This window comes from Dipodomys spectabilis, unplaced genomic scaffold, assembly GCF_019054845.1.
Source record: "Dipodomys spectabilis isolate Male_0828 unplaced genomic scaffold, ASM1905484v1 ptg000129l, whole genome shotgun sequence".
Taxonomy (NCBI): Eukaryota; Metazoa; Chordata; class Mammalia; order Rodentia; family Heteromyidae; genus Dipodomys; species Dipodomys spectabilis.
Genome location: NW_024870806.1, coordinates 1,684,834 through 1,694,697, shown reverse-complemented (window position 1 = coordinate 1,694,697; position 9,864 = coordinate 1,684,834). Strand labels below are relative to the sequence as shown.

The window sequence follows — 9,864 nt, the reverse complement described above, 5'->3', positions numbered from 1 at the left end:
TCTTGGAGAATATAATGATCAAATCAATAGTTCAGAATCAGCAAGCAATACTTCAGAATCATGCTTCCAGTGCAAGTGGATCACCAGTAAGAAATCCTCAATACCAATTTCCACAAAGTTTTGTCACAGATACAATCTCCCTGACTTCTCTACCTGCTTTACTTTCTTATTCCTTCATTGTACAAGAAAAGTATGATTCAACTGATTTCAGTCAGATCTGTTACTAGAATTATCCATGATTTATTTTATTGTCTGTAATTTGGTAAAGTTATGTCTCTTTACATAGGCTACTAAAAATGTATTTACTAATTTCAAGTAAATACATAAATTCTATTTCCATCTCTTTTAAAAATAAAATTTTGTCTGTTCTACAAATTGATCAGAGGCATGGATTTTGTGGCTAGCTAGGTCATTACACATCTGTCTCTTTCTTTCTCTCTACCTTTCATGGTTCTCATAATATGACTGCTCCATAATTATCCTCATTTATTTTGCTTTTATATTTTTGGTTGCATCATTTCACTTTTTGCTCTGCCATTTCCCAAATCATTTATATAGAAGGCATTATTTCCTATTTTCTCATGCCTAGAATAAGCTCCACATGAAGACATCACTGGTCCTCATTTTCAGTGTGTATGTTTGAATACGGAGGAACATCTTTCCTCTGCTCTCCATCAATTCCCTACTCTCCAGTTAGAATAATTTCGAATAGTAAAATTGGAAAAAGAGAAAATAAATCATGTGAATAAAAAGTTGCAGAAAATTCACCAGATATTTCTTCCCAGTTCAACCAATGTGAACTATTAGGAAAATACATGGACACCTCATTCCCACTGGCACTCAAAGCCTCTGGTTAGGCAATTCTTAGGAATATGGGGAACAAGATGAAAAAGTAAGGAATGGTATCAATTGCAGGAAAAAAAAAATGGAGAAGGATCCAAGCAATTTTCTTCATTGGGCTGCCGAAAATATTCAGCTTATTACAGTGCGGAGACTTCTTTCCCAAAAGGCCACTCATGTGAATAGTAGGGATGATGATGAGTATACCCCTCTTCGAGAAGCCTACAGTGGACACTTAGACATTGTCAGTGAGTTGGTGTCTCAAGCGGCACATGCAATAACTGTAGATGACTGCACACCCCTGCACAGTGCATATACGTGGAATAATACCAGAGTGGCTTCTTTCTTACTTCATCATGATACAGATACCAATGCCCAAACTAATGGACTCTTTTTTAAAAATTTTTTTTTGGTCTGGTCGTGGGGCCTGAACCCTGGGCCTGGACGCTGTCCCTCAGCATTTCAGCTCAAGGCTAGCGCTCTACCACTTGAGCCACAGCATCACTTCTGGCTTTTTTTCTGCTTATGCGGTGCTGAGGAATCGAACCTAGGTCCTCATGCATGCAAGGCAAGCGTCTACCACTGAGCCACCTTCCCAGCCCAAATATTTTTGTTTGTTTGATTTTTGTTGTGGTGGTGTTATTTTTTTGGTCGTACATGGGGTTTGAGCTTTGGGCTTGGGTGCTGTTTCTGTGCTCTTCAGCTCAAGGGGAGCACTCTACCACTTGAGCCACAGTTCCACTTCCCCAGACTAAAGGACTTTTGACAGCCTTACATCTTGCTTTCGAGAATTGAGATAGTAAAGATATGCTGGATAGCCTTCTGTTGAACCATTATATAAAACCAGGCCTGAAGAACAATATAGAAGAAACTGTATTTGATATTGCCAAAAGGATAATTATGTATCACTACCTCTATGAAGTTGTGAAAGGCTGTACACATTGTTCACCGAAGTCCTAATGGTCGGGTTAAGGTTCTTAAATTTCAAAAATGCAAGTCCATCTTTTGTGTCCCTACAAAACATTTTCACAATCCAAATAAGAGCAATATCTTTTTTTTTGGTCAATCATGGGGCTTGAGCTCTGTGCCTGGGAGCTATTCCTGTGCTCTTCAGCTCAAGGTGAGCGCTGTACCACTCGAGACACAGCTCCACTTCCAGTTTTCTAGTGGTTTATTTGAGATAAGAGTACCACAGACTTTCCTTCCCAGGCTGGCTTTGAACCATGATCCTCAGATCTCAGTCACCTGTGTAGCTAGGATTATAGGCATGAGCCACCAGTGCCCGGCAGCACCAATATTTTACTGTAAAAATTCATGGATTCCGTGGAATTCTTCCAAGTGAATTTCCTGCCTTGGATGTAAAAATGTATTCAATAGTTTTTGTATACATGTATAATAATTTCTTCAGAGTTTGTGATGTTTTAATCAGAAATAATTTTAATTTACCTGTTGAAATGAGTAGTACAGAAACTAAAATATTTCTGATGATTGTCTGAAAAAGTATATTTTAAAATATTCTATATTCTATGTTTGCATAGTGTTCATAATTTATTTTCTCCTAGATATACTTTGAATTCTACATTATTTTATAATATATAGGTTCATTAATGTGTCCTTTCTGATTGCATTCCATATAGAACAGTTTGATTCCTTTTTTTCTAGGTCTTAATATTATTTTTCTTTGGGATAAAATGTCAGTGTTGTCTAATTTGAAAAGTTTTGTAAAGTTTATGCTATGTAAACGCCTTTCTGAGGTGAAGATTTAATACACTGATGTCAAACTAAATTTAATAATATGAATTACGTGTATTGTTACACTTGTAATTTTGTAATCAACTTTTTAATAACTGTTTTTCATTTCTTGCATCTGAAGAATGAAAAATATGGAATACTTCTCAAATTTTCATATTATCCTTGTGCAAGTGCCATGTTAATCGCTGTATTGTAATTTGAGTATACGTGCTGCTGAAGCACGTAATATCCTCTAAATTTAAGTAGTTAATGATGCAATCTTTATACAGGCTTATATTTATGGGTGCCTACTTGTAAGAAGGAAACCTTATTGTTCCTAACAATGCTATCGATCTTATTTCCCTTAAATTCTGTGACTAGTGGAAAAAAATTATATTGATCAGTCGATTGCTCACATTTGCAAATTTTTTTTGTCAATGACTATATTAAGTCTTTTTATTTGGTATTTGATCGTACTCTTAATTATTTATAGATAGGTCCAAAGGTGATGGCTTTTTCAAGTACTTATTTATCCAACTGAATTAGCTTTGTGGACCTAATGGATTCAAAGTAAGCATTGCTTAAGAGCTACTTCTAAACTTCTTCAGCTGACAATTTCCCAAATGAGGTGTTACTGGAACAAATGTGTACCTGAGCCTTTACCCTTCTTCCATGTGGGAACAGACCAACTAGAATATCTTACCCTGACAGCAAAGATTTTCTTACTAGAACAAAACTAATCTTGGTTACAAGGGATCATAGAGAGATGAACAGTTCAAATAGAACTGTTCAAACTAGAAGGTATTTTATCAAAATATAATTGTTTATTATACCTTCCATTTCAAAAGTAGCTAATGCCAAGAAGGTGGAAAAATTGTTCGTATGCATGATTACTTTTTGTTCTGGCCTGTCTACGATCCAACCAGGCAGGAAATTACACTACTGCCTTTTTATAACCAAATATTTTCAGAGTTGCAGGAGAAGTGCATATGTTTCTCCTCGTTATTAGGTATTAAATTGATAATGTTTTAATCACAGAGTTTCCTCTTTCCTCCATGCTGTAAATCTACAAATGGTAAAACTTTAGGTCTAACTCTATCAAACACTGAGGTAGAGGAGTTAGAGATAATGGAATAGTACTTTAAAACAGAGTTGCCTTTGATACAGTAACTACAACAGAAAAATACAAAATGTGTGCCTTTTACTTATATATAGTCGTACACTTTATATTTATATGTGCTGATTTTATATTTCACACAATGAAACTTACTAGAATTAGTTGATAATTTGACAAATAAATTGATATTTATTTTTTTCCAATAAATAGAATTGGAATATAAATAATTAGGTTTAAAATATATATTAGACTATAAAAAGTATCAATGCAATGTTTTTAGTATAAACTTGTGATACATTATAACTGTTCTTTGCCTTCTGAATCCACATGGTAATAAAACAATGTTTTCCTCTAATCTGTAATGGATTTTACTCTGCTGCTCTGTTTATTGTTTTAACTCGCCTGTCCCAAATTGTTTTTCTCCATATTTCTGAAGCATTCCTACTGATTATTCCCAAATTTTGCTAAGATGTCTAAAAAATATTATTTTTCTGCAATACCCATGGGTCCTAGGATCCCAGGTCCCATTTACCTGCATCATCAGATAACAGGGGCAAGACTTTTCACCAAGGCCCATGCAACATATCAACACAAAGTAATTGAAGACCCATCTCAATTTCGCATTTCCTATATTTCAGGGCCCCAATTCCTTGAGATGCAGGAATTAGCAGTAAACAATTGTGAAATGCAAGGCAACTTAAAATGAAGGATGAGATCACAAAATTTGAGAGAAAGTACTGTAATTCAAACATTCAACTTACAGATGACCAGCCCATATGAGTGAACAAGTTCACAAAGTGTCATATGTTTATTTTTAATACCCCTCACCTATGATTAACGAAAGATTTTATTCCAACATAAGTGGGCCAAAAATAGTTCCTGGAAGGACAGATCCATAATTGGTCTACCAAAGCCCGAAAACTTGACTTAGAGGTCAAATGTAATTCAGAAAAACATTTGAAGCACTAAGGAGTGCTTCAAAACACTGGGACTTCAGTACAACATGGTTCTGTGGTATAAAAATGTCACTCTCAAACCAATGATAATCTACATTTAATCTGAAAGTATATTCATTTTCAAATAAACTTTTTAAAATCAATTTCGCCAAAATAACATTTGACAAGTTGATGATACTTAGTGACATTACAAGTTTTTCAAGTGTAGGGAGCAAGTTAAATAGAGTTGAATTATTTACACAGCACTAATGCCAAACATGTTCAACCATTCATTAAAGTGTAGAAATACTACCACCCACAATTTGTGTTTTTCAGTAAGAGCCTTTCAGAAATGTGTTAAATAGATCAACCTCCTAAATTTCAAACCCAAACATTAGCTAATAAATTTCATCATTTAATAAGGTACATTTTAAAAAATCACAAATAGTTGCCTTATTATATGTTATTTTATGTTTCCCTCTGTCTAACATAGTAAGAAATATGACTTTAAGTCTTGAATATGGGTACTTATCAGAGATATGACAAACATAATATCTGTCTTCTACTTCTATCATATTCCTCTCTAGGAATAAATTTTAATTTTCTTCTTTTTCCAAAACTTATAGGTAGTAGAAAATATTATTCCATGTAAAATAAAAGAATCACACCATTGTACAAAGCCATTTATAAAAATTCATATTTAGGAATACATTCTAAGCCATTTTTTAACTTTCTTTTTGACTAAAGATTAATCTTACAAACAGTTGAGAATAAAATCATGTTTAGGTGCTTCCCATCTCCAGTCTTGCAAATTGTTGCTGCAGATGAATGAATTATGGAAATATAAACTGGCATCAGTTAAAGAATATGCAGGATTGAAACTCCATGGAATGTATATAAACTTTTCAAAGTATTAATAGACAGTTTAACAGAATGACAATCAGGAAGTTGAAACCAGAGAGGAATTATAGTAAAGACATAGAATGAATGAAAAATGAACAAGGGGCAAGTACAGTTAGAATACTGAATGTACACATATGATGAAGGAAGTGGTAAATTGGAAATAAATCTTGGAGAAAGGGTTGGTTGAGAATGATGGAAGGAGTGACTCTGATATAGGAGCATTGGACAATTAGATGGATATATTTAATTGTAACACAATTGCACAACCCTTTAAAATTCAGTTAAAAAACACAAGAAACAAAAACACACAAAAATCACAACCAAACAGCAACTCTAGAGAGTATGAATATGACCACTCAAAATTTTAATCAGTTAATGAAGGGCAGTCTTGGGAAAAGCAAACAAAGCTGTTCAAAGAGGGAAGTTTGGGATAGGGAGAATTTTGAACAGAATTAGATTGTCTAAGGTTATAAATCACCTATATCTGCTGCAAACAGTATCTTTCTTCTACGAGTTTTCTGTCTGAACTGGATAATCCAGTCCTGAGACACACTTGGTAGCTTGTGAGGTAGAATGGAAGAAACAAGATCAAGAACCCATTACTCCACTGGAGAGAAAACAATCCTCTATATTTTCTCTAATCTCTCTTCACTACTCTTTCTTGATACTTTTAAGTCAAATTGCTTTTGAATTATATTTTTTCTTCTTTCTTCTGGCAAAGTAATTGGTCAAAGTAATTTCATTAAATATTATTTGCCATTTTCTTCTTTCATGCTGTTTAATTGGCCAAGTGAGTCCATAAAACTTCCCTCTTGCATTTGGTTGCCATGAAACAACATCTATGTTAATGAGGAGAAATCTAAAGTAAATCTTTGTCTCCAGAAAACAGTCTAAGAGGCTGTGATCACAAATATTTGGCTATATATTTTTTCTTTTACCTTGAAAGACTTCTTGTATCTAAAGTGCCCACAAAAATAAGTACTCCATGACTTGTTGGTTCAATCAGAATTGTCTAACCTCAAATATATATTTGCTAACAAGATGCTTAGAGGAAACCAAAAAATACTGCACTTTTTATCTTCTCTCTTAAGATTCTCCTTAGATACCATATCAGGAACAGTGAAGTTATTCTATGCAAAATTATTTCAATAGATTATTTTTCTCTTGGTCTTGCATTTTTTCACCAAGTTGTATGGAGGAGAATAGAGTTAAATCACCCATACCTTGGAAGAAAGTGTCTGTTACAAAAGGACAATGCTTCTATGTCCTACTTCTATGTCCTCTTATCTTTTGCCGGAGTTCCAATTAATCACAGGTTCTTGGCTTCAAGTCTAGTGAAGCTGAAGGACCATACGGGCTCCACCACTGCTACATCTTCATTATTTCTCTTTTAAAACTTTTTAAGTTGCCTCATTTGGATGTGGAATATATTTTCATGTCTTCATTCAATCAGTTCTGAATTGCAGTGAGCCAAATGCGCTCTGTAAAATCACTTTAGGGAGTAAAAATACTAACACAATTTATATCAAAAAGTTTTGGCCTCCCTTCACTGCTGAAGTCATTATGCTTAGCTAAGGCTTCTAAGAAAATTTTTTTATTATTTTTTCCATTTGCTCAATTCTTTTCTAAACTTTTTGGCATATGTAATAAAAGAAGTCTTCACTATCTCATATTAATAAGAATATTATTTTTTGTGAGCCACTTAGAAATGTCAAATCATTGGTTTGAGGTATCCAATCAGATTTTTTTTCTGTGTTTCACTGCTTCACGTCCAAAGACATTGTGGAAAATGTTACAAACAGAAATGTGTAATACCAACACCTTCTTTTATTGTGGAGGGCACTTTCTCCCTAAATATTTTTTTTTAATTTAATTTTATTTTATTTGAGAACATACTGTACAGAGGGGTTACAATTACATGGGCAGGATAATGCATACATTTCTTACCAAGCATTGCAGCCTCCTCCTTTGTTTACCCTTCACCTCCCTTCCCAGCCTCCCCCCTCCCCCACACCCAATCATACCCCCACGCCCCCCACCAGCGACATTGTAAAGCTGGTTTTGACATGACATTTTGTACTTATCATTGTTGCAACAGGTTCACCTGAATCCTTAAACGACTTGTTTGTCCCCGTCTCCTCCACATGTTATACTGACATCAAATATAGTGAAAGCGGGGGTTACACTGTGGGGGAGGGACATACAAAGCAACAAAGAAATAATCTTACAAATGCGTTAGAAACACATGCATGAAAGAAAAAAAAACATTAAAATACATATTTGAGGGTTCGTTTTCCTAACATCACATTCTCCGACTTTTTCCGCTTGACTCATACCTATACTAGATATTGCAAATAAGGGAAAACATGGGACCTATGTTTCTTTGGGCCTGGCTTACTTCAATTAATATAATTTTTTCCAAGCCTTTCCATTTCCTAACAAATGGGGAAATGTCATTCTTTCTGATGGAGGCATAGAATTCCATTGTGTATATATACCACATCTTCTTGATCCATTCATCTACTGAGGGGCATCTGGGTTGGTTCCATATCTTAGCTATGGTAAATAAGAGAAAGTTCACTACCGAACACATTCTATGAAGCCATCATAACCGTCATCCCAAAACCAGGCAGGGACTCATCAAAGAAAGAGAACTATAGACCCATTTCTTTGATGAACATTGATGCAAAACTTCTCAACAAAATTTTGGCCAACCGCCTTCAACAATTCATCCAAAAAATCATACACCACGATCAAACAGGATTCATTTCAGGGATGCAAAGCTGGTTCAATATACGCAAATCAATTAATATTATTCATCACATCAACAGGAGCAAGAATAAGAACCACATGGTTATCTCAATAGACGCAGAAAAAGCATTCGACAAGATCCAACACCCCTTCCTGATGAAGGTTTTGGAAAAATTAGGAATCCGTGGAACATTCCTCAATACAATAAAGGCTGTATATGACAAACCTACAGCCAGCATTATACTCAATGGTGAAAAACGAAAGCCATTTCCTCTTAACTCAGGAACAAGACAAGGATGCCCACTCTCTCCACTTCTCTTCAATCTAGTATTAGAATGCCTAGCTACAGCAATAAGACAAGATGCAGACATAAAGGGGATCCAAATAGGGAAAGAAGAAATAAAACTCTCCCTCTTTGCAGATGACATGATCTTGTATTTAAAGAATCCCATAGACTCCACTCCCAAATTACTCAAGCTGATTCAAAACTTTGGCAAAGTAGCAGGTTATAAAATTAACCCCCAAAAATCAATGGCTTTTCTGTATGCCAACAATGAGAAAAGTGTGGCTGAAATTAGGAAAGCAACTCCATTTGTAATAGCCCCACAAAAAATAAAATACCTAGGAATTAACTTAACTAAAGAAGTGAAGGACCTCTATGATGAAAACTTTAAAATCTTGAAAAAGGAAGTCAACACAGAACTTAAAAAATGGCAAAACCTCCCATGCTCCTGGATTGGAAAGATTAACATCGTGAAAATGGCAATACTTCCCAAGGCTATCTACAAATTCAATGCAATACCTATCAAAATTCCACCCTCATTCTTCAAGGAAATAGAAGAGGCAATCCAAAAGTTCATATGGAACAATAAAAGACCCCGAATAGCAAAAACGCTCCTGAATGGAAAGAACACTGCTGGAGGAATATCAATACCAAATTTCAAACTCTACTCTAAAGCCATAGTAATCAAAACAGCTTGGTATTGGCATAAGAACAGACCTCAGGACCAATGGAATAGAATTGAAAACCCAGAAATGAACCCACAGACCTATAGCCAGCTAATCTTCGATAAGGGAGCTAAAACAATAGAATGGAAGACAGACAGCGTCTTCAGTAAATGGTGCTGGCAAAACTGGTTAACTACATGTAGAAAACTAAAGCTAGATCCTTATATATCACCCTGCACCAGAATCAACTCCAAATGGATCAAAGACCTTGAACTCAAAGCAGACACTCTGAAAACATTACAGGATGGAATAGGAGAAACCCTGGGTCTCCTTGGCTCAGGCCGAAATTTTCTGAATAGAGACCCGGAAACACAACAAATCAAAGAAATGTTGGACAAATGGGATTGTATAAGGTTGCAGAGCTTCTGCAGGGCAAATGACATAGCTAGCAAGATCAATAGAAAGCCCACGGACTGGGAGAAGATCTTTACTAGCCATACAACGGACAAGGGTCTCATATCTAAAATATACTTGGAACTCAAAAAATTAAACCACCCAACAACAAATCCTCAAAGAAACAACTGCCCAATAAGTAAGTGGGCGAAAGACTTAAAGAGAAGCTTCTCTGAAGAAGAAAGA

At 35.2% G+C, this 9,864-nt stretch overlaps 1 pseudogene; it reads right to left on the bottom strand.

The window, feature by feature from the left end:
- Nucleotides 1-2,717: 2,717 nt before the first annotated feature.
- Nucleotides 2,718-2,814, bottom strand: LOC122116258 (annotated as a pseudogene).
- Nucleotides 2,815-9,864: the final 7,050 nt, after the last annotated feature.